General features: G+C 33.0%; 1 long non-coding RNA gene across 2 annotated transcripts; it reads left to right on the forward strand.

Moving 5' to 3' along the window:
• Positions 1-1,934: 1,934 nt before the first annotated feature.
• Positions 1,935-2,944, forward strand: LOC149186029 (uncharacterized). 2 transcript variants are annotated; one of them, XR_016256101.1, is made up of 3 exons: positions 1,935-2,027; positions 2,130-2,446; positions 2,703-2,944. It is a non-coding gene; the product is annotated as an uncharacterized LOC149186029 (long non-coding RNA). The 2 variants fall into 2 exon arrangements; XR_016256102.1 differs by lacking the exon at positions 1,935-2,027 and having other exon boundaries at positions 2,034-2,446.
• Positions 2,945-6,706: the final 3,762 nt, after the last annotated feature.

A 6,706-nucleotide genomic window follows, 5' to 3' on the forward strand; every position in this document is an offset into this window, starting at 1 on the left:
ATCATCATACCCTAGTACGAAAGAAATAACCAAAATTGCTTCTCTAAAAGGCTTTGAGAAGACGGAAACTTCGAAAGGAAAGACAATTTCAAAAGGAGCTATTGCTTTTAGGAGGTAATGAGACAATAGGTGTTTTACTTGAATTGTTATTGGAGTTTTAAATATTGTGACGAGGGATTTTCATTGTTTTTAAGTATTTTTAGAAAGTATTGGCATCTTGAAAATAAAAATAGAGATGTACTTAGAATAAAAATAATTGGGACACAATCATGAGACATCATGGCTTATTGAGGAGGACATCATAGCATGCTTAGAAAGATTTTTGAGTTTAGCACACTCATAAATAAATTCTAAAAAATGGTATTTTGCGAGGACAATAGCTTGGAAGGCCACAATAAGTGGGTGTTTAAGAGGAGTTATGGCCACAACAAGTGGATGTTTAAGAAGAATAACCCCTTTGAAATAGTAGAGTGACTAGTTGTCTCTTTAAAAGTCTATGTACATTATTTTTAATGCAACAACAATAGCTTGGCATGGCCACAATAAGTGGGTGTCTTAGAGGAGTTGTGGCCACAATGTGTGGGTGTCTAAGAAGAATAACACCTCTCAAATAGTACAGTGACTAGTTGTCTCTTTAAAAGTCTATGTACATTATTTTTCATGAGAGGACGATAGCTTGGCAAGGCCACAATAAGTGGGTGGCTAAGAGGAGTTATGGCCACAATGGGTGGGTGTCTAAGAAGAATAACTCCTGTGAAATAGTAGAGTGACTAGTTGTCTCTTTAAAAGTCTATATACATTATTTTTAATGCAAGGACAATGGGTTGGCAAGGCCACAATAAGTGGGTGTCTAAGAGGAGTTATGGCCACAATGAGTGGGTGTCTCAAAAAAATAACTCCTCTGAAATAGTACAGTGATTAGTTATCTCTTTATCCTCTGAAATAGTAAGTGATTAATTATCTCTTTAAAAGACTATGTACATTATTTTTAAAAGCTAAAAATACTTGTATATTTTGCTTCTAGTATGATAAATAAAAAAGAAGTTGTCTATAATGACTTTTTGGAGATTCCACTGACGAAATCCGCCCGAAGAAATTGAGCTTAAATCTTGATTTGTTGCAGTTAAAATGGTTTTTTAGATTCAGCACCCTGGAAAACCCATTTCATTGTGCAGAAACTAGCTATCAAACTTGGGATTCCAATAAATTCCTGCCCGGATTTCGACTGGAAAAACCCGCAAGCAAAGGTTTTTTATTCGCTAAAAAAGAATAACGCGCCTGCCCAATTGGGCGAATAAATATGAGTCGTTACATCGGTAAAGATGGCAAATAATTTTTTTGTTGGGCAGAGAAAGAATAACCCTTCTGCCCAATTGCGCGAATAAATCTTTGTCACATCAGTAAATTGTGCAACTTTTTTTTTCTCTCAAAAATAATAACTCGTCTGCCCAATAGGGCGTCCACAATATGTCATCCTTGTGACGTTGGTCTGTGCATGATTGTTCATGTCATTCATGTAAATTTAATACATGAAAACTTCAAAGCTTGAACCTGGTTGGCATTGGCAGTGTAGATGGTTTTCAAATCAGAGTTAAGAAGAATAATTACTGTGAAATAGTACAGTGACTAGTTGTCTCTTTAAAAGTCTATTTACATTATTTTTAATGCGAGGACAATAGATTGACAACGCCACAATAAATATAAGTGGGTATGTCAGAGGAGGGTATGTCAGAGGAGTTGTGGCCACAATGCGTGGGTGTACAGCGATTAGTTGTCTCTTTAACAGTCTATGTACATTATTTTTAATGCGAGGACGATAGTTTGGAGGAGGAGGACGCTGGTCTTTGCATGATTGATCATGTCATTCATGTAAATTTAATACATGAAAACTTCAAAATTTGACCCTGGTTGGGAGTGTAGATGGTTTTCAAATCCGAGTTTGGAGTTCGCCTGCTTCTATATAAGGCAGGCTATGCCATTGTATTTCTCACCTCTTGCTTACGGAATTTGCCCTACTCCAGTTGTAGGTATGGTTGTATATTTCTAATCTGTGAGATATCATTGATTTGCTCATATTCTGTGTCCACGTTAAGCATTGATTCACAGTAACTGAAGCCGTTTTTCTGCAGAAGTGGTAATCTTGTTGCCTTCGAAGGCGTTCCAGTTTCAATAACCGTAAGGCAACAACATGAGCAATTTGCAACAAGCAGGGCAGAACGTCTGCGGCGATGACAACACGATCGACCGCAGGCGCAACAGCGGCGACAATAATGTCACTGGCCCCAACACCAAGATCGTCGGCAATCCCGTCATCGGCGACATGAGTGGCAACATCGGCACCGTCGGCAACATCGGCAACAACGGCAAAGTCGGCAACATCAGCAACGTCGGCAACATCGGCAACAACACTCGCGACAGCGGCAAGTAGAGCAACTTATAACACCAGGTAATGGCAACTTAAGTAGACCAACTTTTATACTAACTGCCTTTTGTTTTCCTCTCTAAAATTTATGCTCCGCTTTTGATACACTACTGCACTATATGCACAAATACGTCATCGTTAATGATTTTTGCATTAAATATGTCATGAATTTCTTTTCCTTGGGTTAATTACATTGTCATTGCATGGCATTTTTGCATTAAATATGTCATGAATTTCTTTTCCTTTTACTTGGATTAATTACATTGTCATTGCATGGCAGGTATGGGAAAAAATAAATGCAGTCGAAGATTATCTGTTTATCTTAGACTGACTATGTGTTGATATATAGTTTGTTGAGAGCCAAATCTGAGTTTTATATAAATAAGGCAGGTATGGGAAAGAATAAATGCAGTCGAAGATTATCAGTCTATCTAAGACTGACTATGTGTTGATATATAATTACTTTAGAGCCAAATACTCTATTTACTTATAAATAGAAGAAGATGGCCGCTGGTGGTATATTGTAATTCTGATTTATGTATGAGCAAAACTTACCTGGGTGGTTACTTTATTTTAATGATTTTATGGTCGGGTCGTGATATCTCCCAATTAGTAGTTAATTGAATAATTAATTAAATAAACAAATTAAATAAAAAATTATCAATCAAAATTAAATTTAATGTATATATTCATTTAAATGTATCTAATTAAATTTAAGTGTACTTATTGTTACATATTTATAGATATTTATGTGATATCTTGCTTCGTATTTCTTTAGTGCAGTACATGCAGTTAAATATTTCTTCAGTGTAGTATATGCACAAATATTTCATGGTTTATGATTTCGCTTTCTTTTTGGTCTGCACAAAGGCGTCATCGATTTCTTTTCTTTTGGTTTTGGTTAAGTACATTATTATTGCATGGTAGGGATGGGAAAGAATAAATGCAATGCAAGATTATCCCTTTATCTAGGACTGACTATGTGTTGATATACAGTTAGTTTAGAACCAAATGGTACATTGGTTAGATTTATGTATCATCAAATTATGTATCTGGTTATTTTGTTTTAATGCTTTTTAGAGTTTGGTTGTCATACTTTTGGAATTCATTTAGTTAATGAAATAAATAAATTAATTCAAAAATTATCAATCAAAATTAAATTTAAAATACATATTTCTTTAAATATATATATATAATTCAACTAAGTATTTTACTAAGCATGGTTTTATTACATTGTCTAATATCATTATTTATATGTTGATAGCCAAGTTTATTTTGCAAATGTTAGATTTTTATAAAAAAATTACTTATAAAGTTATCTTAAAATATATTATATTCAAAAATATTTGAAAAATGTTTGTTAAACTTTTCCTTTATCATTGAAAATGACATTTATAGTTATTAAAATTATTGGAAAAACTTTATAAGACATCTTAATTAGCAAATTGTGGTTTAGGAGTTCAGTTATAAAAATTTGAAAACATGTGTATTTGTGTATTTCTTTTTTTATATTTGCACTAGAAAATCACAAGAGACCAATCATAAGTTCTTGCCGGCTCAACCACAACTACAAAGTTTGATCCATAGTTTGTGGACAAAAATGAACCCTTGATCTCTCAATATGAAAGGTGCTTTAACATGGTTGTCTTTGGAATTAAAACCTCCCACATATTTCTCTTGGTCATTTATTTAACTATGAAAATTGATTTCTACTTATTAATATTTTATTTTATTTTTGGTTGATAAATTGTGTTGATATTCATATAATTGTTTTGTTTTTTTTTTTTTTTTTTTTTTTTTTTTAATTAATTTTATTTTTTATGATCATAAAGCCATTTATTTGTAATTATACTTAAATATATATTGAAAAATTGAATATCCTATGTATTCACATACATTGAATTTACCATACAACTAGGGTAATTGCTCCATGGATTGTGGCTAAGGGTTGTCTAAATTTCTCACATTATGCATGAATCGATCAATCTAATCATTAATAAATACCTAACTTTTATGAGGCTAGTTTCCTCTTTAAATCCAATGTTACCAGTCCCATGTTTTAGAATTATATTTAACACTAAACATGACTTACTAATTGAAATCCTAATCTATTTTAATGAAAAATTATTAGACTTTTCAAATTAGCAACAAAGGTATTTTTAGTTTCTAATACCTTAATGTTGAGGCTTTCTTAGTTATTAATCAGGAGTCATCAATTACTAAACGACACTTCAGATGTGTTCTCATCTTTTATGTTGAATACAATGTAAGATGTTTGTTTCTTAATGTTTTCATGGTCTTTAACCAACTCTCTAAGTGTTCCTAACTTGTATTTTGAACATCTTTTGATTTCTTGCAATCCTTGATCTAAATGAAAGTAAGCTTTTGGTATTTCAATTAGATTCGATATTTTGAATTTCCTCCAAACAATTTGACATATTTATTGTTGAAATAATCATCCTTCTTCATTTTTGAATGCTCTATATGCTTCAATGCAATAATCATGCATCCTAACACAACCTACCTATCAACAATATGTCAACTATTAAAAAGTACAAGTAAGCATATATATATATATCCAATTGGTGTTATCTACAACCCATGAGAATGACATGATGGTGACAAATATTGTTGTAATGGCTTTGTGCCTATGAATATTGTTGTATTGACCCTCAATCTTCCCCTCCTCGTGAGAGAGAGGATGATTTCCCTTGAATATGTATATGTATATGTATATAAGCCATAGTTGCCCTTACAACTAGGATCAATTATTTGGCATCTTGGCCTTTACATGATCTCTTAGGTGCATCTCCTTAGTGGTAGGCTTCCACCTAGTTGACAATGCGTTTACCACTTTGGCTCATAATTGGAAAAATATGTGAATGTTCAATGTGAACACATTTATTCACACTCTCTTGGTTGTACTAGGTACCTTTCGGTCCATTTTCATCATTGGTGGGTCCCCTCGCATGTGTTAATGACATGACTCAATGATTAGTAAGGAGAGAATTTCTACCATGCTCGACATTATCCCATTTATTCACATGTTGTAGATTCATACCATCAAGGTTGAGTAGAATACCTTGAGATAGGAACACCTAACTCTTATATGGAACCCTTCCCAAGATACATTTGGAGTTATGTATGATTTTATCTACATTGAGGGATATTGTGGGGCATGTCCCTTCTCTATGTTTATAGTCTTGCTAATGTATACTATGACATAGATCAACATTGGATTTTGATCATGACTATGATTTTTACTTTCTTACATGGATCCACTATGTATGTCTTCAGGTCGTACATTATCATTTCATGTCATAAATTCGTAGTGTATGGTTGGTGGACATGTTTAGTTTCTCTTTATGTTGAGCATGGGTTTTCAAACCTCGAGGATGATCATTTTCTAACATAGTCTTGGTTATCAGTATGAATTTGATATAGTCATTTAATATTGAATCCATGATCAAATTTTTATTATGTTGTTGTAATGCATTCCAGCCATGAGTTTCCTTTTTGACCTCATGCACTATGGGGCATCTGTTGTAGCACAATTTTCCCACCCTTTATCAAGTAGAGAAAATGTAGTTCAACATTCCAACTTGTTACCATGAATACCCGTATCAACTGAGGGGAAGATCCATCTAAGGAGGGCCTTAATGTATACCACATCAATGATCATCCACTAGACTGAGAAATTATGCGAATTGATGAAATCATGAGGTATAACTGATTGGGGGATGACCGACACAAAAGGTCAACAATGAATTAATATAGAAAACTAAAGTTTAAACTTCCGTAAAACATGTAAAACATGAAACGAAAGAGACTTGGTAGCATTTATGAATGAGCACCATGTGATATTGTACAAGAATTAAAAAGGCATTGAAGCATTCACCAAAATGACTAGAAGAGTAACTAGCTCCAAAATTTCCTAGATCAATTGAGTATATCAATTGTCATATATTATGTAAATTAATATTATTAATTTTTAACATTTAATTTTCAATATCTCTACATAATAATTACTTTGGGAGGAAAGGAAATTGAGCTTATAGGTATCCAAACGAAACCCTCTAAAGTGATAAGCTCTAATGAAATGACAAAATTACTCAAAAACGGGCACCAAGGTGTTGAAAATGCAGCAAGAAAATATAGTTTTGACTTTTCCTTGGTCAAACTAGATTAAAATTCGAATTTTTATTTCAGTAGAATACTTGGAGTTAGTTAACTGAGGTAACATGGAAATTTTCACTCAGTTAATTCGAGCTGGGGAAGCTTGAG

The sequence above is a fragment of the Pinus tabuliformis genome, chromosome 3_1, assembly GCF_031772625.1.
Source record: "Pinus tabuliformis cultivar Carrire ecotype Pingquan chromosome 3_1, CPIR1, whole genome shotgun sequence".
Lineage (NCBI taxonomy): Eukaryota > Viridiplantae > Streptophyta > Pinopsida > Pinales > Pinaceae > Pinus > Pinus tabuliformis.